Source organism: Hemitrygon akajei, chromosome 3 (genome assembly GCF_048418815.1).
Source record: "Hemitrygon akajei chromosome 3, sHemAka1.3, whole genome shotgun sequence".
Lineage (NCBI taxonomy): Eukaryota > Metazoa > Chordata > Chondrichthyes > Myliobatiformes > Dasyatidae > Hemitrygon > Hemitrygon akajei.
The window spans coordinates 77,839,399-77,864,124 of record NC_133126.1 but is presented as its reverse complement, the minus strand read 5'-3'; the positions used below and the strand labels follow the sequence as shown (position 1 = coordinate 77,864,124).

General features: G+C 40.9%; 1 protein-coding gene and 1 long non-coding RNA gene across 13 annotated transcripts in view; one reads left to right on the top strand and one right to left on the bottom strand.

Annotated features, from left to right (window-relative positions):
• Window positions 1–24,726, top strand: part of LOC140725132 (alpha-(1,6)-fucosyltransferase) — an 839,166-nt gene that overhangs the window by 548,530 nt on the left and 265,910 nt on the right. The window contains exon 1 of one of the 12 annotated variants that reach the window (XM_073040195.1): window positions 2,488–2,508. The exons of the other annotated variants lie outside the window; for them this stretch is intronic. The gene's annotated coding sequence lies outside the window, so the exon portion shown is untranslated. Of the gene's footprint in view, window positions 1–2,487; window positions 2,509–24,726 lie in introns of those variants that run through there. 12 annotated transcript variants of the gene reach the window in all.
• LOC140725134 (uncharacterized) lies at window positions 6,231–9,150 on the bottom strand. Its single transcript, XR_012098274.1, has 3 exons — window positions 9,079–9,150; window positions 7,565–7,672; window positions 6,231–6,786 (listed from the first exon to the last, which is right to left on the bottom strand). It is a non-coding gene; the product is annotated as an uncharacterized lncRNA (long non-coding RNA).

Here is a 24,726-nt window from a genome sequence, read left to right as displayed (position 1 = left end):
ATTAATAAGTAGATAGACAGGGACTGATTAGGGATAGTTAACATGACGTTGTGCATGGTAGGTCATGCCTAACCAATCTTATATAATTTTTCAAGGAAGTTACCTGGAAAGTTGATGAAGGAAAGTAAGTGGTTGTTGTCTACATCAACTTTAGCAAGGACTTTAACAAGTTACCATGTGGGAGGTTGGTCAAGCAGGTTCAGTGGGTTGTCATACAGGATATGGAAATAAATTGGATTCAACATTGGCTTTACAGGAGAAGCCAGAGGGTGTCAGTAGATAGTTGCCTCTCTGACTGGAGGCATGTGGCTAGTAGTGTGCTACAGGGATCAATGTTGAAGCCATTGCTGTTTGTCGTTTGAGTAAAAATGTAGTAAACTAAATCAGCAAATTTGTGGATGACATCGAGAAATGGGGGTATAGGTGAGGAAGGCTATCAAAACTTGCAGTGGGACCAGCACCAACTGGAAAAATGGACTGAAAATTAGTGGATGGAATTTAATGTAGACAAATGTGAGGCGTTGCAATTTGGGAGAGCAAACCAGAGTCAGACTTAGATGGTGAATGGTAGGGCACTGAGTAGTGTGGTGGAATGGTGGGATCTTGGAATACTGATTCATAACTCCTTGGAAGTGTCACCACAGGTTGTTAAGATGGTAAAGAGAGCATGATCTCAGCCTGAAACATGAACTGTTTATTAATTTCCATAGATGCTGCCTGATCAGTTGATCTCCAGCGTCTTGTGTGATTTCAGCATTAAGAGAAATTTGTATTGAGTACATAGATGAGAGGGTCCTGGGTGTCTATTGTCCAGATGCAGGTGAATGTGACAAGGCAGAATTATAAACAAGAGAAAATCTGCAGATGCTGGAAATCCAAGCAATACACACAAAATGCTGGAGGAACTCAGCAGGCTAGGCAGTACCTATTGGGAAACAAAAGTACAGTCAACATTTCAGGCCGAGACCCGTCAGCACTGGAGAGAAAAGAAAGTTGAGTAGATTTAAAAGGTAGGGGAGGAGAGCGAGAAGCACAAGGTGACGGGTGAAACTGGGAGGGGAAGGGATGAAGTAAAGAGCCGGGAAATTGATTGGTGAAAGAGATTCAGGGCTGGAGAACGGGGAGTCTGACAGGAGAAGACAGAATGCCATGGAAGAAAGAAAAGGGGGGAAAGGAGCACCAGAGGGAGGCGATATGCAGGCAAGGAGATAAGGTGAAAGAGGGATAAGGGATGGGCAATGATGAAGTGGTGGGGGGCATTACCAGGAGTTAGAGAAATCGATGTTCATGCCATCAGGTTGGAAGGAATCCAAACAGAATATAAGGTGTTGTTCCTCCAACATGAGTGCAACCTCATTGCGGCAGTAGAGGATTGACATATCAGAAAGGGAATGGGAAGTGGAATTAAAATGAGTGGGCACTGGGAGATCCTGATTCTTCTGATAGACGGTGCTCAATGAAGTGGTCTCCCAATCTAGGTCAGAACTTACCGATACACAGGAGGCCACACTGGGAGCACCAGGCACAGTATATGATCCCAACAGACTCACAGATGAAGTTAGGGGCAGGTGTAGCACTTTTTTTCTGCTTGCAAGGATAAGTGCCAGGAGGGAGACCAGTGGGGAAGGATGAATGGACAAGGGAGTCGTGTAGAGAGCTATCCCTGCAGGAAGTAGAAAGCCGGGGGTAGGGAAAGATGGGCTTGGTGGTGGGAAGCTGATGGAGAAGGCAGGAGTTGCAGAGAGTTATATGCTGGACTCAGAGGCTGGTGGGGTGGTAGGTGAGGACAAGAAAGAAGAACGCTATCCCTGATAGGGTGGCGGGAGGGTGGGGTAAGAGCAATAATAGTTTGGCACAGACTAGATGAACTGAAGGACCTGTTTCTGTTCTCTGACTTTATAACTCTATGATACCTAACCTTCTTTCCCTCAGCAGCAGATGGTTTCAGTAGCAGCATATTACTTGAAATTAGGGCAAAACAAATGCTTGAATCATTTAATTATTCTGTTAACCTTTGAGGAAAGAATGTAATGCATTCAGTTCAATCTTCAATCAACCTTTAAGAGAATTTAAATATTTTTGAATAGTTCCTCTCTGTCTTAGACATCAAAATATTCTTCAGTGATTAATTCTTAAAGGAGATTTATTTTGGGGGATATTGTTTAAAAATAACTTTGCCAATCAATACTAATTATTATTTCACTAGAAAGAGAAATGGTAGAGCAACAAAAAGCAGAACAATTTTGCATAAGGTGTTGCTCTGACATTTTGAGTAGTTTAAAAGAGTGGTAATCATTTTGGAAGATATGCAAATGTTGTAATTATAGCATTTTCTAAGATGTGGTCACCAATGTGGTGAAAATAAAAGCTGAAGATTTAACGGAAACATACACTGATGTGATCAATAGCTCACTTCCTTTAGACGCCCAATCATTTCAGCATGCATTTCAGCATGCAGAATTCAAAGTTGCTGCAATTTGTTACTGTCGATTGAAATCTGCCATAAAGGTATTCTGTTCCTTCTGATTATTTTAATAGCTGAAATAGGACTAAAATTTATGCGATGAATTTAGAAATATTCAGTTGCTTATCTGGGTTTTGTAGTTGTTGCTAGTTGTTGATATGTTAATAAACAGCTTCTGTGTGTCTGAATCCTGGTCTTTGTCATTACAGTTGGCTAATATGCTACCAATGTTTGCCTTAGAATTGTAAGATAAATCAGATAACAATGAAGGATGTATGTTTTAAACTTTTATAGAACATGTCACGAAGAGGAATGTTTCCTGCAGACCATCTGTTGTGTGATATCATTGCTATTGGTTGCAAATAGATGTTCCAGGCAAGGTGCTGTTTGCAAAAGCACATGCATACATTCAAGGTTTTTCTGTGCATATCAAAGTCAGCTTAATAGCATGTTGCAAGATCAGCCTAGTTTAAAAGTGGTTTCCTAAGTAGCAGTTGGCAAAGTGATCCGAAATTGTTAGTTGTTCATTGTCGGTTTTGCTGTCAGCATTCTCTTGCAGCTTCCTGCTGGTAACCATTCATCTAGAGGCTCTATTCTGAGATTTCAGTGGAAATGGGAGATTACTTTAAATAGAGTTTGTAAACAGGGACTAATCCAGTGCATCATGTCCGGCATGAAATACACTATTTATACAAACTCTTCTACAAACAGCTCGGTTTGAATTCAAAATCCTTTTTGTTCACTCCTCAATTCAGGTGGAGTTCTAGACAGATTTCATCTCCTCTCCCACTTTTCCCTCCACCCTCCAAGCCTTCGGGTTGTCTTAGGATAGTTATGACCTTTAAATCAGGGACAGAATGATAGGTTTTAGCTTAAACCTATGTTAGGGGAGCTTTGAGTCTGATTCTAGGCTAATATCTGTCCCCTAAGTGACAGTTTGATAAGTCACAAAGTTTTCCTCAAGACTGCCTGGACAGCCAAAATTTTTTCTGGAGCTCTGAAGAAGTTATAGGCCCCATATTCCAGAATGGACCTGATGCCTGTTGCAGGCAGGGGTTTGGGCACCTATTTTTCTTCCTTTTATATATAAGAAGACGTATTAAGGTCCTTCAGGGGCACGTGCCTCCAGCCTCCATTTGGAAACTTAGTACTTAAAATTGCAAGATCAACCTGTACTTAATCCATCTCACTCTCCCCTTCCTTTTCTCACTCCTTTCCTCTGTGGTCCTCTTTCACTATTTTACTCGCTATTGCCATTTCCCTGTGGCTATGATCTGTCAAACACATTTACAGCTGGATGCTCTTAGTTTATCAAGGTAGATGTACCTTTAGTCCAGTGCTAGTGTTATGTCACACTAATTTTCCTGTTTTGTTACTGCTGCTTACTTAAAGATTTCACTGAAAGCTCAACAGCTATAGCTATAGCTAAATATAGCATATATTTATCAATAATATGCCTTTTATAAATGCAATGAAATGACTGGAGTGTATGCAAATTGATTAATACACCTTCCCTTAACACCAGACACATTTGTGGTGCGTAACATGTAGCATAAACACAGTGCTTATAGAGTAACATTTAGAAGTGACTTCCTGTATTACTTCTGAAGGCGTAGAATAATGGTTCTGACTCCCAGTCGCAATAAGTGTGTCGGCAGAAGATTATGGTTGCATTGATGATTTTCAAGCAATTGCAAATATGCAACCATGGTGGTCCAGTACTTGGAGCTGTGAAAGGCAACCAGAGGAGATCCCACTCTAGTAAATCTGAAGTCATTGTGTAGATTAATTGAATGGGGATGGGGAATTATTTTAGAATATTGCCCAGGGCACTGCTTGTTATCTGTTTTCCTATGTATAATTGTTTGAGATAAATTCATACATTTACTTGAGAATGATTACATATGAAAGGATTCGTAAAAAAGAATCGGGTTGGTGGGAGTTGAGGAACAGTTAAAGAGCTGTTTATCGTTTGATAATTACTTTGACATAGAAAAACTGGGATTGAAATCAGGTGGTAATTTTTCAGAGAGATTGATGTAGTAATAGAGCAATGACGGGAAAAGGATTTCAGTTGGGTCTGATAAAACTCAGGGTCATCAGGAACCTGGCAAAGAGTTTGCATCATACACTGGGGTGCTCTCTACAGTTACCTGATGAGGTAACCATGGCCTTTGGTTAGGAGCAGATGCCATCAGGTGGCTCCCAGCCTTCATAGAGTGTTTCAACCCTTAACCACGACACTCTCCAGTTGGTGGGTCAGCAGTGGTGGCCAAGTCACTGCCCATCTGCTCCTGAGTTCCAGCTCAACTCCTCTCGCCTGCTCCATATCCAGCAAGAAGCTCTTTCTCCTTCCTCCCCCATCCTGTGAGTTGCTTGGTTCTTGCTCTTTTCATCAAGGCCCAGCGTAGACAGCAACATCTATTCTGACCTTGGCAGAAACCCTCTATGGCTGATCTCCGCGAGGAATAGCCACATCTGCCATCCTCTGTCCCTGCACTCCTGGACTAAGGACTGGTACTTCAGGGCCTTCCTCTCGTGAGCCTCCTCACATCCTTCCTCCCCTGGTGCTGTGAGCTCCACCAGGATGATTTTCTTGTCTTCGGTGGACCACGGTACGATATCTGGTTGAAGGAAGGTTTGCACCACCTCCCGGAACTGCAGCTTCCTCCCCACAATGACCTTTGTCTCCCAGGATTTGGCAGTTTGCAGAAGATTAAATTTATGCCTCTTTGATATGACAGGCGTAGCCCTCTCCTTGATAAAAATGACTGCCCTGTTTGCCTGTCTGCCAGCTGGTCTCTTTTTACACCTCTCCTGCTCCAGTGTGTCAGCAAGGGACAGCAGGACCTTGTCGTGTTGCCAGCTATACTGTCCTTGTGTTAAAGCTGTTTTGCATCCTGACAGTTTGTGTGCCACTGAACCCCACTGACTACAAAGCTCGCCGTTAGGGCCCTCTGTCAGTCCCCATGTGTGCAACTGTGACGGCCTCATACACGGACCGCAGGAGGAAAGAAATGTGGAAGGGCTCTAGTCTCCAAAGCTCTGCCCAAGTGATCTTGCACTTAGAAAGATCCCATTTCATCCAGGCGCCCTGAGACCCCAACTCCATTGCCTTTAATACCTGCCTTTCAAGGTGAAGAATTTTTCAAATGTATAGAGGATCATAATCAGCATCTGACCAACTCAAATGAAGAAACACTGGGAATGATGTACACCAATGGTTCGGAAAAGTGGGCAGTATCACCCCTCTTGGGGCAGTGGAAGTTGCTAAGGTGGTGATAAAACAACAAAGGGGACAGTTGGGGAGGGTGCTCAGTAGCAAGGGATTACAGGCTTAAATTAAGAAATGAATTACATATTATAAGCAGTTGATCTCATCATTGATTACAATGATCATGTAATCATCTCATCTCTTGGTAACTCGCCATTCTCTGAGGCTTTGCTCAAAGCACATTATAGTTGCTGAAAGTCAATATGACATTTCTGTATTTGACATATCATGAGAAATCTGGACTGAAGAAATTGTGTAATTTCTAGACCAGTCCACGCATTATTGCCATTCACTACTGTAGTACAACGTTAGCTAGTATGATTTCCATACTCTAATCATGTAGTGACACAGTTCCTGTGAATTAGGGTATTGTATTCAATGGGGTAAAGTTCAGAATCTGCCCTTTCAAATGGCCTTGACAGAATTTCTCTAGCCATAGCCCAACTAAGGTATTGCTGCCCCACTTTATGTACCTTCGGGCAGACTCAAATTTGGCCTGAACTATTATGATGTCATAACTTTCCCCTTTATTGATCACAGCGCTTGAGATTGAACTTAAACAATAGGTGATTGACTGTGGTTGTTAATCCATAACAAAAGTGGCAGAAACAGATCAAACGAAAAACAAGTGTTTGACAATATAATGTGGAGTATCTAAAATAGGATTTGTACCAGCACCAGGAAATCGACAGCAGCCTATGTACCTGTTGTCTGAAAACATTTTTTCAAATGAGACAATTAAATTGTCCAGGCTGTTTGAACATTTGATAAGAATACACTCTGATAAACGAACAAGAACTTGGTTTGTTTTCAGTCACTTCATGAACCTTTCAGAATGGAAAACACTTCAAAACATGTTTGCCAGTGCTTCACAACAAAACAGTGATGGTTTATGTGCTTCATACAACATTTCATTGCTCATTGTAAAATCTGGAAAGCCCCATACAATCGAAGAAGAACTGATTCTTCCAGCAGTAAGGAAGATTCTGAGAATGGTTTTGCTTGTTTCCAGATCAAATAACGAAAGTGATTCCACTCAGCGACAACTCTGTTCAAAGACAAATATATGAAATGTCTGAGAATGTGGAAGACACATTGTGCATCATACTTAGAACAACAGAATTTGTGCTGCAGCTGGATAAGTCAACTGCAAAAAATCTTTCCTTCTTGATTTATTATCACTTCATAAAAGATAGAAAGCATGATTCAAGAGTTGTTATTTGCCACGGGACTAGAAAAGAGGGAATCAATATTTCAGGCTGTTGAGTGATTTTTCAAAGAGAAGAACATTCTGTTCACCAACATTCTTGCTTGTGCAACAGATAGGGCACCTTCAATGACAGGATGCCATTTTGGGGTTATTACTTTCTTGAAAAAAGTAGTACCTAACATATTTACCATTCACTGTGTTATTCACAGGCAATATCTTGTAGCAAAAATCCTAAGTAATCAGCTGAACAAATCATAAGATTCTGTTATCACAGCAATAAATAAAATCAGACCCCATGGTCTCAGATCTTGACTATTTGGAAATCTTTTTATTGAGGTTGATGAACAGTTTGAATGCTTGCTGTTACACATAGAAGTCAGGTGGCTGTCAAAAGGAAAGTGTCTGAGATGCCTTTATGCAGTTTTTGAAACTGTGATAAATTTCTTTGAAGACTTGTATGCTTCTTTCAGTAATCAGTTCATGAATATTAACTGTGACTTTGCTTATTTGTCAGAATTATTCACAAAGTTTAATGAAATTAGTCTCCAGTTGCAAGGAAATTATGTGAATCTTATTAAATTCAAATCAGTATCTCCAAATTTCTGTGCAAGTTTACCTTATTAACCGCCGCAAACTTTTCCAGTTTCCAAGCCTCTCAAAGGTGGAAGAGAAAGAAAGAATGACAGATGATGATCTTCAAATTAGCTGTGCCCACCTGGGTAACCTGCATTAAATACATGTGAAAGAGATTTCAAATCTTCTTTCGATCCAAATTCCAGCTTGGTAATAAATCCATTCCTGAACACTTATTGTGAAGAATTAACAGGAAAGATGGAGGAAGAACTAATCTCACTACAAAATAACTCTGAGCTGAAGCCAAAGTTCAAAATATCATATTAAGATTTGTTGTTGCAGAAGGAAATCTCTGAATGCTATCCTGTGCTATGGAAAAAGGTCAAGATGTGCTTTAATCCATTTCTGACATCATATTTAGTGGAACATGGATTAATACAGTCACCCAACTTCTTTCAAAGCAATGAAACAGACTGCAAATGACTGAACATGGGGATCGGAGACCCCTGAGTAACATTCAGCCTGATGTTGAGAAGCTGATATCACTGCACCAAGACCACCCATCTCCTTGAAAGGTGAAAAAGCAAAGTAGTGAATAGTTGGACTACTAATGTTCACTCAAAATTTGTAGATGAAAATTGTTTTTATTATAATTAAATAAAGAAATAATTGTATTTATAGCTTCTAATAGATTTGAATAATTTTAGCAATTATTTGCCACTGCTTTGAATTTGCAGTTCCTATTTTTTCACTGTGCGTCATAGATCAAAATTATTTATAGCTTTATGTAATGGCCAGAAAGAAAGAGGGGAATGCTAGGGGTGTGATCTGAGAGACAAGGGGCAATAACCAAAAAAATTTGGGAACTACTGTACACCATGTGAAATATCTTAACTGATAACCACTAGATATTCAGTAGATATCCACCAATTTTATTTCACTCTCTGTCCTCTTTCTCCCTTTTTCTCCTTTTCTTCCTTCAAGCCCTCTTTGTATACATTTTTATATTTAGGTAAATATCCAAATTAATACCTGGAGGCACAAGAGACTGCAGATGCTGGGAACTAGACCAGCATACAATCTGCTGGAGAAATTCAGTGGGTTAAGGGATAGAACAATAGACAATAGGTGCAGGAATAAGCCATTGAGCCCTTCGAGCCAGCACCGCCATTCACTATGATCATGGTTGATCATCCACAGTCAGTACCCTGTTCCTGCCTTCTCCCCATATCCCTTGACTCCAGTATCTTTAAGAGCTCTATCAAACTCAATGGGGAACCCCACCCCCAAGCTGGTTCCAACCATTTTTCACCTCTCCTTTCTTTTGCTACTTGTTCTTATTCTCACCAAGTTCAATTCTGAAAGCACGTTTATCCCACTTAGTCTCGAGCAGCTGCCTCCCATCTTCACTCTCCCCTCCCCGCACATGGTCTATCTAGTGTTTTTTTCTTACTTATTTTCTCTGTCATTCCCCTGCCAACTCCTCCCTGTTCACCACCTGCAGGACTTGACACTACCCGCCTGTTACCTTACACCCCTCTCTAGTCCATGAATCACCTCAGGATCTTTTCTTGCCACTCCTCTTCCTCTCTCCGTGCTGACCATCTCACCTCTCCCGCTTAGTCCTGATGCAGGGTTTCAATCCAAAACAGTTTATTTATCTCACTGCTTGACCCACTGAGTTTTCTCCAGCAGATTATGTTGCTCCTCCTTGATCCTTTCTGTGTTAACATTAACCACATTGTATTGATTCTTTCCTCTGACTGTTTAATTATTAAAGCTGCTGCTTATCCCTTTCACCCAGGCTGTCAATCTATTGAAGCATATATTGTTCTTTCCTAATGACTTGAATGGCTGGCATTGAAGACATTTTTGGATGGCTCTGAAAAATAATGAACTTGTTGTTTCCTACTGACTGCAAGTTCCAAAAAATTGGTAACTGGTGAACAGGATGTGGCAGATAAGGAGGATAGAAATAGACAGTCAAAATGCTATATACAGTCACATGAAAAGTTTGTAAATCCTTTCCAATTACCTGGTTTTCTGCATTAATTACTCATAAAATGTGGACTGATCTTCATCTAAGTCACAATAATAGACAAACACCATCTGCTTAAGCCAATAACACACAAACAATTGTACTTCTTCTCATCCTTACTGAGTACGCCATATAAACAATCACAGTCTAGGTTCAAAAAAGTATTTGAACCTCAGGGGTAATGCATTCTACAAAAGCTATTTGGAGTCAGGTGTTCCAATCAATGAGATGAGATTGGAGGTGTGGGATGTAGGAGTGCCCTGCCCTTTAAAAAGGACACACTAAGTCAGGTTACTGACAGAGCCTGTTCTTCTCAAGAAAGATCTGTTTATATGCACCATGCCTCGATCTTTCAGAGGACCATAGAAGAAGAATTGTAGAGGTGCATCAAGCTGGAAAAGGCTAAAAAGCATTTCAAAAGACCTGAGTGTTCATCAGTCCACAGTAAGAGAAATTGTCTGCAAATGGAGGAAACTCAGTACTGTTGCTACTCTCCCTAGGAGTGGGTGCCATACAAAGTTCACACCAAGAGCACAACGTGCATTGCTGAAGGAGGGGGAAAAGAACCCAAGCATAACAGCAAAAGACCTGCAGAAATCTCTAGAATTTGCTAAAGTCTCTATTCATGTGTCCACTATAAGAAAAACACTGAACAAAAATGGTGTTCATGGAAGGACACCATAGTGGAAAGCACTGCTCTCTGGAAAAAAATATTGCTGCAGGTCTCAAGTTTGCAAAAACCACATTGATGTTCCACAACACTTTTGGGACAATATTCTGTGGACAGATGAGACAAAAGTTGAACTTTTTGTCAGAAATGGACACACTGCCATGTTTGGAGGGAAAAGAGCTCTGTACACCAACACCAAAACCTCATCCCAACTATGAAGCATGGTGGGCGGAGCATCATGGTTTAGGGCTACTTTGCTGCCTTAGGGCCTAGACAGCTTGCAATCATTGAGGGAATAATAAATTCTAAATTGCATCAAGACATTTTACAGGAGAATCCCAGGGTAGCAATCCATCACCTGAAGCTTAATCAAAGTTGGATGATGCAACAAGACAATGATCTGAAACACAGGATTAAATCAACAACAGAATGGTTTAAAAAGAAGAAAATTTGTGTTTTGAAATGGCCTAGTCAAAATCCAGATCTTAACCCAATTGAGATGCTGTGGACTAACCTGAAAAGGGTTGTTCATGCAAGGTATCCCAGAATTATTGCGGTAACGGAAACTGTTTTATATGGAGGAGTGGTCTAAAATTCCTCTAAGCTGATGTGCAAGACTGATCACCAGTTACCGGAAATGTTTAGTTGAAGTTAGTGCTGTACAAGTGGGTCACATCAGTTACTGAGAGCAAAGGTTCACATACTTTTTCCAACAAATACATGTAATATTTGATCATTTTTCTTAATAAATAAATGAACAAGTATAATTTTTTAATTATTTTTTAATTGGATTGTCTTTATCTAGTTTTAGGACACATGAAGATCTGATCACATTTTTAGTCATACAGAAATAGAGAAAATCCTCAAGGGTTCACAAACTTTCTAACACCACTGTACATGACAGATGCAAGTAATTATGAGTAACTGAGAACTGATTCAATTTAACGGAAACAACATGGTGAAATAACAATTGTCTTAATAATCTTTAGTTTAAGAAGCATTTGGAGTTGGTTATTCACAAAGATTTTGAAAACGGTATTGTAAACAGGAAATTCTATAGAACAGTTTAAATTATCATGGAAACTGATTATAGAAGCAAGCAGGTCAGGTTGACCCTTAATAGTTCATTAATTAGTCTTCAGCTGGAGTATTATGCATTTTTCCAGGCGATTTGTTCATTAAGAAACCTAACACTACCTCCTCTATCTGGAAATGCCTGAGCGAATCAGCACACTCCACACTGATCTCCCATGCCTCCATATCCTTGGTAAATGTTGATGCAAATAAGTCATTTTGGACCTCACCTCCTAAATATCTAATTTTTCATTTCCACCTCTAAGCACATGTTCCTCCTTTACCCTTAAGTGTTCCTATCCACTACATAGTTATCTTTTTGTTCTTGATGTACGAATAGAATATCCAGGGATTCTTTTTAATAGTACTTGCCAGGGGCTATTCATGGCCCTTCATGACTTTCCTAATTCCCTCCTTGAGTTCTTTTTTAGGTTTCTTGAAAATCCTGAAGGGCTCTGATTTTCTGTTCCTCAAACTTAATTTGACTAAATCCTCACCTCTCATTATTTCCAAAGTTCCCTTGCCATCCTTGTCCTCCCTTCTTACTGGAACATACCTGTCCTATTATCTGCGCACGTGGCCTTTCAACCCCCTGTACATGTTCGCTCTGGACTTGCTCAAAAGCTATAACCAATTAACTCTCCTTAGTTCTTGCTGAATACACTCTTAATTTGCCCTGCTCCAATTAAATTGTATCCCACAAGATCCACACTTATCCTTATCTATAGCTATTTAAAAATTTAGAATCACTATTCCCTAACTCAAACTTCGAAGCTCAGAAGTTCAAAGTACATTCATTATCAAGGTATGTATACATTATACGACCTTCAGATTCGTCTCCTAACAGGCAGCCACAAAGCAAAGAAACCCCAAAGAACTACTGCTACGTCAACTCAGGCCTAGGGGGCCAGCATCAGACACAATGATGGACTCTTCACTCCTCCTTCTCCCTCATCAGTGTGTTCAGTTTATCTACATTAGCCACGCCGCTGTCTTCTAGGAGCGTGTTGACCGTAGTCTTGGGAGGGCACCCAGGGTTCATCCTCCCATGCTTGGGCTCCCATGTGATGACTAGGCTGGCAGGGTGGCATAGACAATGCAGTCTTCTTGCCTCGATTTTAGTAGTGAGCTTCGGCAGATTGTCATGGAGCTCAACGTTCGTCATGTACTGTTGCCAACTTACATCAAGAGCCATCCGGAGCATTCATGTATAAAAACCACTTTCTCATGGTCTTGGTGAGTGTCCACATCTCGCATCCATACATGAGAATCAACTCTATGACTGCTATGAAGATCCTCTTTTTGAGCCCTCCGGTCAGGTTCGACCTCCAGATTTCCTTCATGTCGTTCATAGCCCTCTGCGCCAGCGCCTTCTGTATCTTTATGTCCTTCTCTGAACTCATCATTCTTGACCCAAGGTACTTGAAGTCTAAGACTTTCTTAATGGTATCATTCTTAATGGTCTTGAGAGTACCTTCATCACAGTTGAACGCCATGTACTCTGTCTTTTTGAGCGTTTAGGTGAAGTCCAACTTTATTGCACTCAATTTCCACTTTTGTCAGTAGCTGCTGTGCTTCCTCAGTCTGGTCAGAGAGCAGAACTACGTCATCAGCAAAATCGAGATCTGTGAGCGGAACTGCTCTGACCCTTGTGGTTCGTCTTGGTTTATTGGTAAAAAACCAAGCTTGTCATGATTTTGGTAGCTTGACGTAGAGCGTAATCAAGGACAATTATAAAGACGTAGGGTGCCAGAGTGTCTCCTTGCAGCACACCAGCTAGGAGCTCGAACACTGCTGTTTCTCCATCTGGGGATACAACTTTCACCATGGTCTCGGTATAGCTGGACTCTCTTGCTCTCAGTAGATGGTCTGGCACTCCATAAGTTTTCAGGATCTTTAGCATTTTACCTCGGTGAATGGAGTCAAAAGCTTTGCAAAAATCGATGTAAGTAAGCACAACTGGTAGGTGTTCTTCTTGACTTCCTCGATGATTCTACGGAGAGCAAGTATTTGCGTTACTGTTGTGTGCTTCTGCCAAAAAACATTCTGATTGAATCTTAGCGGTCAATGACGGTGGAAATCCTGTTCAAGATCCTCGTAACAACAAAATGGCATAATTGTGTGATCAACGCAGAAGACTACAGCACCTTCAGTTCGGTCAGGTCTGACCACAGAGTAGTGTCAATGCCAGTGAGACTGAGCCTGCGGCAGCCCAGAGCCACAGGTCCCAAGGAGAAGATAGACTGGAAGGCATTCTCCTCACAACCTATTCTTCAAGCCCAGCACACCGTGGAAGTGAGAAATCACTTCGGCCCACTGGAGTGGGAGGAAGAAGAGACTGCCACCGACCTCTATCAACGGCTCATAGACGCGCACACAGATGCAAAAAAGGGTCTGCCTACTGTGAAGCGAATCATAAAGAGCCGGATCTCGAAACATCCTGACATCGTCGCAGCAAGAAGTGTGGTTAATGCTTCTCATGCTGAACTTAGAAGGAGCGAAACAGAAGAGCTAAGAGACAAGTTCAAGACAGCAAAGAAGAATCTCTTTGCCACCTACGACTGACTGAAGCAAGAGGAACTAGCTGAGAGGATTAGAGGGGTAGAGGCTGCTAATGAAGGCAAACAGCACAGAGAAGCATGGCGCCTCGTCAACGAGGTCAGCAGACATAAGTCCCCATCAGGTAAAATAAGTGGTAAAACAGCAGAGGACCTGTCCAGACATGGTTTACCCACTTCAAGAACCTGCTGGGAAGCCCTCCAACAATCACGGAAGAAGAAGAGGACATACCCATGAGACTTACGCAAGTCGACATCGATGACAGCATTGAGGAACTGAAGGCCAAATATGCACTCAAACAGGGCAGGAGTGCTGGACCAGATGGGATACCACCAGATGTCCTTAAGAACTGTGACCTGGACAACATCTTGCTGGACATATGTAATATGGCACTAATGAAAGGCAACAAACCAGAACAGTGGTCGCTCTCAAACATTATCCCTGTCCCCAAGTCTGGATCTCTCACGAAGACAGATAACTACCGTCATATCAGCTTGGCCTGCATATTAGCAAAGCTATACAATCGGATGATCTTGAACCCCAATGAACCCATTTTTAAAAACAACCGTCAAGACCCAATGTGCAGAGAAAAGATCATGCAAACAATAAATGTAAGCAAATAGTGTTCTAAACTATTGTCCACAATAAGTCCCCAGACCCTCAGTTCAGCACAGAGCAGAATAAACATCGCAGGGTATTAAGCTGAACCACCCATTCTTTGGCTCAGGCCCCGTTACCCTGACATTTTCAATCTGGTCTGGTGCTTAAATCGTCATCCAAGCATTGGTTCAGTAGCTTTGATAGACCCTGGGGCATGGACTCTGCCATCTTGATTCAGCCTGACATTTCTGATTCAGCCTGGTGCTTAAATCATCATCCAAACATCAGGTTCAGCCACTTCGAAGCACTCTGGGGCCTAGACCCCCGCCACCTCAATTCAGCCTGTATCTGACCCGGCTCTTAAATTGATCAAAGCTCGGGTTTTCCTTGTTCTCTGTGATGGGCCTGCTGCCTTGCCTCGGCTCAGTTTTGTCACTTTGAATTGCCTCCAAGTTCAAAGGGAAGTTGCAGACTATTGCTTGTGATGATCATTTACCAGAAAAAGAATGATTAACAAAGTATTTAGTTGTTTTCCTTGTTTCATTGGCAACCAGCCAGAAGTTGCTGAGATTCATCAGCGCCATCTGAAACCAGCATCAGAAACTGCTTTCCCACTGAATGGACTCATTTCCCAATTCCCAGTCCAGTACGGTCCCTCCTCTTATTGGACTATATATGTTGATTTAAGAAACCTTCCTGGATGCACCTTTTCAAAGACAATTCGATATATAACAATAATGACAATGTGTAAATTTTGCAGTGTCAGAAGCCTTGTAAATGTTGCTGCCTAGAAAAGCAAATAACAGAAGTAGACCATTTAACAGGGCAGCAGTAGTTGGTACAATCATGTCTCAAAGATATGACAAAATTTGCTCAGTTCTTTCAGGTAAACTTACAGTTCACACACCTTTATATTATGCCTTTATTGTAGCCAAGCTTTCAGTCAGCTTCTTGATCATGATCTAACACAATTTGGCACCAAGCTTTATAAGAGAATATTAGAACATGCAGTTAAATGTTTGATCAAAGTTGGATGTTAGACTTATAAAGAGGTGGAGAAGCATTTTGACTGTCTATGTCCTATATTCTACAGCTTAATAAGATGACATATGAGGACGTGGCAGCTAAAGATGGGGTGATTAAAAATCTCTGGAATAACACAACTATCTTGTTTTTAAAGAGATGGTCACTGATAGGATGGCAGGGAATGAGAGGGATTTTAAAATAATTTTAAGGATTTCTAAATTAAGGAGTTGTTTATCCAGAAAACAACAGCAATCAGGAAGTAGAATGATAAAGGGGGTTGGCCTGTGTTTATACTTTGGCATTGGAGTTTTTAGTAGCTTTTAGATACATAGAAGAGCAAAGTCAAGGCTAAATGGACAATAACATAATGTGGATAAGAGTGTCAACAAAGTTGTTGGATTAAAGTAGATAGAAGTATAGTCAAAACTAATTTGCAATGATTCTGACATCAGCATGACAGAAAAAGGACCTCTATTGTGCTGGAAGATTACATGGTTTTGTGAGGTCCCACATTAATTGACTGCATGTTGGTACTGGGTGGTTTGTGTGAGTTCTACCTATGTAGCACATGGCCAAAAGTAGCATGAGATGCAGGTGGACACTAGATCCTGAATCAACTGCTGGCAGCCTGTTAAAAAAATGGCTTTGATAGTCTTCCAGCTGACAGTGCATTTACACTTTCTGTAAGATAATGAGAACAGGAAGCTTCTAATGGCTACATTTATCCTGATGCAGAGGACAGAAACTTAATACCTTCAAAAGAAAATAAAATTTCATCTGCAAAATTTAACGTTTTGAAGTTCAGCAACTTTTATATTTTGCAATAAATACATTTTCTTGTACAAACTTTAACAGCTGTGACTTTTATCCACTTCCAGCAGATTATTTTTCTTGTACTGTACTGAAATTGATTTCTTGATGCTCTCCACAACCTTTGCAGAGTCATATACTCCGATTCTGCTGCCTTGTGCATTTTCAGATTTCACTGATCCCTAGATTGCCATTTGTTTCTTTGCTCTTGTTTCTGAAATATGCTTACTCGCCAACTTTGTCTAGATCTGAATAACCTGACCTGAAACATGAACTCAGTTTCCTGCTTTACAGGCGCTGCATTGGCTCCTGGCTATCTCCAGCATTTTATTTTCTGTTTGTTCACTGATCTGCCTTCAGCTCCTGACGATCTGATCTTTGAAATTTAGTTCTGAAAAATTTCCAACTTTGCTCTCTTACCTTTAATATATTAAAGTGTGTATTTTGAGTTCAGCATATGGTTTTAGTATTGATATAGCAGCAGTGTTAACTCAGAGTCAGACATCTGAGGTGTCAAAACTTACTCCAGAGATTTCATCTCAAACACCCAGGCTGATGTACCCGTGTGGTAATGCTGGAACTACCAATGTTCAGCTAACCAACTAAATCAAGACTCTTTACAGTTGCACAAGTGGACATAAGCTTCCCCAGTACCCATTGCACTATTTTGAAGAGATATGATCATCGTGCTTGCTTCAACTTGCAATTTTCAAATTTTGATGGCTGTGTTTTCTCCAATAGAGCCATGACTTAAGTTGAAAATAATTTAGATTTAAGTGTTTTGAGCAATGGGAATGTGTGTTTATTTTTGACCCATCTCATTTTATCTCTTGATTTACTGTCATTGTCAATTTATTTTGTTTGCTGTGTTTCTCATATTAGAGACATCGTTTAAATATAACATAATTGGTCTGGCTGTAGGGTCACTTCTTCAAGTGGCTTGTTGGTTCTTGTCAGAATATACAGCCTTTCAAAAGAGAAAAGGGAGTAATTGGGGAAGTCAGTTTAGTTTTTTGGAGGTGGGGGAAAGAGTTTTGCAGTCCCAGGATTCTTATACATTTACATACCTGTATCAGTTTTTTATCAAAGATCAATTAATTTGACCCCACTCTTCTGCTTCTTCTCAGTCACCTCTCCAACTCCCTTTATTTTATCTATACCATCAATAGCTCTTGTCATCTTGCAAATCACTTCGCATTCTTTTCATGGTGACACGATAGTGTAGCATTTAGTGTAACATTTTACAGCACCAGTGATTCCTATCACTGTCCGTAAGGAGTTTTTATGTTCTTCCTGTGACTGCGTGGGTTTCCTCTGGGTGCTCTGGTTACCTCCCTCATTCCAAAGACATACGGGTTAGGGTTAGCAAGTTGTGGCCGTGCTGTGTTGGCAGACGCATGTCACCACTTGCAGGCTGCCTCCAACGTATCCTCAGGCCATGTTGGTCATTGATGCAAACAATGCATTTCACTGTATGTTTCAATGTTTTGATGTGCATGTGTCAAATAAATCTAATCCTCTTCCGAAGAGACCAGTCTTAACTTTCCTATCATGCTGCATCTTCATAACTGAGCTCCCTCATCCATGGCAGCATCGTATTTTCTGATCCCTTCCATCTATGTCATGAAGCCTGATGCCAGTATCTCCAAATGAGGTCTCACATCTGAATTGTACATTTTCCTATTAACCTTTATATAAGTCCAGCTAACTCATCATTGCAACTGGTTTTCAGTTTACTCATAATCATCGTTAGTAACTTTGTCCTTCCCTACCTTTCTTAGATCCAGTGGAATGCAATGATTTTTCCACTGCACATCAAGCAAAAGCTTTTAAACCTAATTGTCATTCAATTATTCTCAATGCTGGCAATCACTCCCACAAGGGTGAGTCCTCAGCCCTCAACCCCACTCCCTGTATGCTCATGATGGTATGGACAGATTCTGCTCTAACAGTATCTATAAGCTTGGAGAAAATACCGTCGTAGTGGGCCAGTCTCAGATAATGTTGAGTTGGAGTGCAGGAAACCTGGTGACATGGTGTCTTGACGACAATCTTCCCCTCAATGTCAGCAAAAGAAAACAGCTAGTCACTGACTACAAGAAAGGGTCAGTACACATGCCCCTGTTACAGCAACAGTGTCGAGTTTGAGAGGATTGCGAGTTTCCAGTTCCTTGGAGTGAATGTCACTAATAGCCTGCCATGGTTCAACCATGTTGATGCCTTGGCCGAGAAAGCTCTTCAATGCCTTTAATTCCTCAGGAGGCTAAAGAAGTCTGGCATGTACCCTGTGGCCTTCACTAATGTTCATCAATGTACTATATAAAGTATCTTATCTGGATACAAGCAGCTTAATATGGCAATTGTTCTGCCCACTGCAGTCCCACTGTTATAAGATTATTGAATGTTTTCCTAGTAGGATAAGATGGATTCTTGGCCTCACAATCTACCTTCTTGTAACCTTGCACCTTACTGACTAATTGCATTGCACTTTCTCTGTACTGTGGCTTTATTCTGTGCCCAATACTTGGTACGACCTCAATACACCGTTATACTGAATTGGTCTATATGGACAAAACAGAACACAATTATTTTTATCGTACCTTGGTACATATGGCAAATATAAATCAATTTCCCAGATGTATGAAAGTTCAGTTCCTTCTTTAATGCCCCCATTAACAACAATATTTGATTGCTATATACTTGAACAATTTAATACCTCCAGTGAATTCTGAAATTGTTCATCTCCCTGTTATTATTCATAATTATAATCAATTAAACCATATTATTTGAGTTTTTATTCTTGCAAAGTCGCACATTACAAAATGCTAGACAAATAATGTTGTCTCATTGAAACATACAGTGAAATGCATAGTGTTAGCTGTCTCAAATCTAATTGCATATGACAGTAATGTATGCAGTAAAAATATAGTATATGAGAAATTTTATTTATGCAACTTATTTACCACTTCAGCAGCTAGCCAGAAGACAAAAAAACTACACATTTATAAAGTCAATGTATAATCGGAGAGCGGAGTTTTAGCATGGTTAGCCTTTGTACTTTCCTTCCCACTGTATTAAATTTCAGGGATGCTGAACACCTTTGGGTCCCGGCCCAAAACGTCGACAGTGCTTCTCCTAACGATGCTGCCTGGCCTGCTGTGTTCCACCAGAATTCTGAATGTGTAATTGTAGTCTATTTACCATAAACTGCCTTATGTTCCCTATAAATTTCACCCTCTATATAACCAGTTCCCTGTGTTTAAAGAAAATCCATAACCAGTGGCACTTGACCATGTCCTTTCAGTTTGCGTGTAATTTCAGCAAAGAAAAACCATTTGGATTTGCACTGCTGCTCACCTGGATACATTGGGCTTCTACAGATTAGTCTGTGGAATATTTTCACATGCTTAAATTTCTCTGCAAGAAACTTTGACCATTTTTTTAAACTAAGGTTTACCAGAACTCTGGACGCTCACATCTAAGAGTAAACGTTGGGGTCACCGGGTACAGTCTCCTCCAAATGTATTGGGTGTGCTTAGTACTGTATTTGTCAACGTGGAGTAGAGTGAGTTTGTAAATTTGGCTGGAGCAAAGGATGTTGGAATGGCAAGGGTGGAACACCATGGGAAAGGTATAGGGCAGGTGGCAGAGAAGGTGTGCTGGGGCGGGGGGGGGGGGGGGTGGGTGACGCAAAGCAAGGTAATTTGATTCCAAACAAATAGTTTATTGATCATTACAGAATTTCTCTCTGGTGATTCCCTTTCCTCCCCTCTCTGTTCTTTTCCCAATTATGATTCCCCTCTCTTATGCGCCTAAGATTTTTGCACATTACTATACCTACAATTTGGCAGACTCAGCAGCATTTTCCTGTGAATTCAGGTTGATAATTTTATTGCAATTACATTAGATTTTATTCTTGATCTGTGTAAGAGTTGGAAAAAGCAAAAGATGATTCATCAAAGTCATTTCATGAACGCTTAATTTCAACACCCCCCCAAGTCAAAATAAAATTTACTATACTACCTTGAAATTAATTTGCTCACAGGCATTTACAGAAAAATGAAGAATTACAATAGAATTTATGAAAAACTATGATGAACAAAGACTGGCAAACAACCACTGTGCAGAAGGAGAAAAACTGTGCAAATAAGCCAAAAATAAAGGAGTTGTGGAGTCCATGAAAGTTAGTCAGTAGGTTGTAGAATCAGTTCAGAGTTATGGTGACTGAGGTTATCCACACCAGTTCAGGAGCCTAATAACTGCTTGTGAACCTGGTGGTGTGGGACCGATGGTAGTAGTGAGAAGAGAGCATGACCTAGATAGTTGGAGTCTTTGATGATGGTTGCTCACGGCAGCACTCCATGTAAATGTGCTCGGTGGTAGGGAGGGATGAACTGGGCTGCATCCACCACTTTCTGTTCCTGGGCACTGGTGTTTCTACACCGGGCCATAGCACAACCAGTAAGGGCACTCTCAACTGTATATCTACAGAAGTTTGTCGAAGTTTTAGATGGCATGAGGAACCTGTGCAAACTTCTAAGAAAGTAGAGGTGCTGCTGTGCCTATTTGTGATGGCACTTAGGTGCTAGTCATAGAAAGGATCCTCTGATATGATAGCGCCAAGGAATTAAAAGCTACTTACCATCTCCACCTCCAATCCCTGTTGACTGGCTCATGGAAATCCAGAATGATCAATGTGGACAGGTCTAAAGAGATAACGAACAAGAGAAAATCTGCAGATGCTGGAAATCTGAGCAATACACACAAAATGCTGGAGGAATTCAGCAGGCCAGGCAGCACCTATGGAAAAAAGTGCAGTCAACCTTTCAGGCCAAAACCCAAAGAGATGATTGTGGACATTCGGAGGTCGCAGACTGACCATTCATCACTACACATAAATGGCTTCTCCATGGGGAAAGTTAGGAGCATCAGCTTAAACTCTATCTGCCATTTCTCTGCCCATATCTGCATCTGAGCTATATCGCCCCTCCTCTTGTTGGACTATCCACATATTGATTAAAGAAACCTTCTTGGATACACTTAACGTATTCTGCCCTATTCAAACCCCTTGCACTAAGAAGGTCCTAGTTTATATCAGTAAAGTAGAAATCCCCCATGACAACAACCCTTTTATGTGGCTGTTGGGGAGGGGTGTGTCTGTAGTACAACCCCATCAGCGCTTGATTAGTAGTGCAACTCCAACCCCCCCCCCCCCCCCCGTACCTCCTTTTCTTTCTTTTCTAAAACTTCAAAAACCTGGCACATTAACAACCCACCCCTGACCCTCTCTCAACCAAGTTTCAGTAATGGCCACAACTTTGTTATTTATGAGTACCGATCCATGTTCTAAGTTCATCACCCTTACCCATTATATTCCTAGCATTAAAATGTACACACTTCAAACTGTCTGACCCATCATACCTATTATTTCAATTTTTGCCTTTCACTACTTTTCCTAACATCTACCTTCTGCTCCAATCCTTCCCGTATTGACCTGGTGCTCCAATTTTCAGCCCCTGCTCAAACCTGTTTAAACTCTCCCAAGTAGCATTAGCAAACCTCCTGGCCAGGATATTGGTTCCCCTCCAGTTAAATTGCAACCCATTCCTCCTGTACAGGTCACCCCTTCCCCAGAAAAGGTTCCCATGATCCAAGAACTTGAAATGCTGTTCCCCGCACTATCCCTGGAACCACTCATTTACCCATGCTATCACCCATTCCTACCTGCACTAGCCCTTGGCACCGGGAATAATCTGGAGACTAATAGCTTGAAGGTCCTTCTCCAGTCTCTTTCCTAACTATATATTCACTATGTCAGACCTCTTTCCCTTTTCTCCATATGTTATTGGTGCCAATGTGCACCGCTGTTCACCGTCCCCCTTAAGAATATCCTGCAGCCACTCTGATACATCCTGGACCCTAGCACTCAGGAGGCACCATCCTGGTGTCTATTTTGTGGCCATAGAATTTACTTTCTGTCTCCTATAACCACCACACTGTCTGACTTTACCCTTGCCTGTTGAGCCTCAGAGCCAGCCACAGTTCCACGAGCCTGGCTCTGATGGGTCACCCCACAGCAGTATTCAAAGCAGTATACTTGTTGCTGAGGGGAATGGCCACATGGGAACCCTGCACTGACTTCTTAATTCCCTTACTTCTCTTGATGGCCACCCATCTCCTGTCCAAAGCCTGTACTCTGGATGTGACCACCTCTTCAAAAGTCTTATCCATCATATCTTCAGCCTCCCAGATGATCTTGAGAACATTCAACTCCAGCTCCAACTCCTCAACCCAGTCAGTCAGGCACTGAAGTTGGGAGCACTTCCCACAGATGTCATTATCAGGGAAACTATCATGTACCCTGAATTCCCACATCTGACAGGAGGAGCATTCCACGCTGACTACTCTGTATTAAAAAAAAGGTTTGCCTCGTCTTAACTGTGCCTTTGCTATTCACGCCGAAGCCTGTTAAGCCAAAAACCTTCTCATTCTATCACTGGCACACTCTGCTGGAGCCTACCTTCCTTTTATCTGCAGCCTAGTTTAGGCCTCTGACACCGTTCCTGTGCCTGTGCAGCCAGGAAATGGCTTACCTGCCATTCAGCCTTACCTGAATCTATTCCTTTTACCTGACCTTTGTAGGATTTTGACACCGACACTCACACTCCTCATGCGTGAGCCACCGAAAAAGAAGAAAAAACAGGATAATCGGTCTTTCTTCCACCCATTAGAGTTATTTATCAGGAGCACTGTATACACAGGCCCTTAGCATTGTCAAGAAGCTCTCCCATCTGTCCTCTCTCTTTGTCTCCCTCTCATCAGGCAGAAGTTACCATAGCATTAGGACAAAGAGTGTTAGGATAGGAAACACCTTCTTCCCCTAGGCCATGAGACTGCTGAACTCCTGCCACCACCTAGGTCTCATTACAAATGTCAGTAGCATTATACTTATTACTGTTTGACCTGTGTAGTAAATGCACCTTATGTTGAGTGTCAATCTTCTGGAATATAGTTTAATATTTGTTAATTGATTTGTAGTAATAATACTTTGTGTTTGAGTTATATGGACTGAGTTATGCACCTTGGTCAGAGGAACGTTGTTTCGTTTTGCGGTATACATGTATACGGTTGAATGTCGATAAAGTTGAACTTGATTTTACTAGCAGTCATTGCAGATTTGTCACTTTAATACCACGTTTTAAAGTATTCCATTGTTTATCAGTTCTCTAAGGAAAAATAACAAATGGTGCAGGAACTGAACTTCAAAGTTATCATATTTTGTGAAAAACTGATCTATTTTACAATGTTTTTTTCCTTTCCAAGATCAATTTGAATTAATCGACATTACAGATGTTGGAAGTTACCTGGAAATTAGAGTCTCTGCAGACAAGTGATCACTGATAGATGGACAGGATTTTATTCAAAACAATTTGAAGAAATTAAATAGTTCGTTCAATTTGGATTATTGTGGAAATAGGTGTTAATCATGAAACATACACCATGCACTCTATGCAGAGGCATCATTTCACCAGATGAAGGACCTTGGTCATGTTTACTGACTGAAATGGTTTTCACTAAAGCAGTCAGAAGCTTGGATGATATAATGAGACAGCTTTGCAAGGGTCATAAATTACAGAGTGACATTTTTGTGTTGTTCCTGTTTTAATTGGGAGTCATAACAACACATGACATATGGTAGTTAAGGAACACTATCAAAGGATAACTGAATTAATTGCCTATACGCTCAATAAATAACAATGCAATTATTGATACCTATTGTGCATTCTTTTGCAGATGCAAAGCTAATGATAATATCAATGATGTATTTGATGAGTGGCATTGAATTGTATCTATCAGAACAAAATCTGACATCATTAAATAGGAACTCTATTGTCCAGTCTTTTTTACTTTGCTGGCCCAAATAAACAAAGAGGTGGGGGAGTTGGGTTATTTATCCAATGAATTTCAACAGGGAAACCCTACCAGGAATTTAGATGTGAGCTGAGATAGTCAGTGACAGAAGGGCATGAATCATCTGAATATGCTCTATTAGATTTTCAGATTCTGATATTTTTATCACATATACTTGGAAATTTATTAAGTAAACAAGGACTATTTATGGTAACAGAAGTGTAGAATGTAGAATGCAAGTAGAAAACTTTTAATTACAGAGCCATACTGAGTCACTTCAGGAGTCACAGATGTGGACCCTTTTAGGACAGATAATGTAATCTTATCATCATTTATGTTCATAAACTATTGGCAGCTTGCAATGGTGTGGTTTCCTTTATGGGTACTCTAGGTATTGTAGGATGTTTGTTGACAAGCTGTATTCCGGTGCCAGCTTGCTCAAAAAAAGCTTGAGTGAAATATGAGGCACTATTTCACCTTTATGCAAACATACTGACTGATTAGATGGAAATTTTTG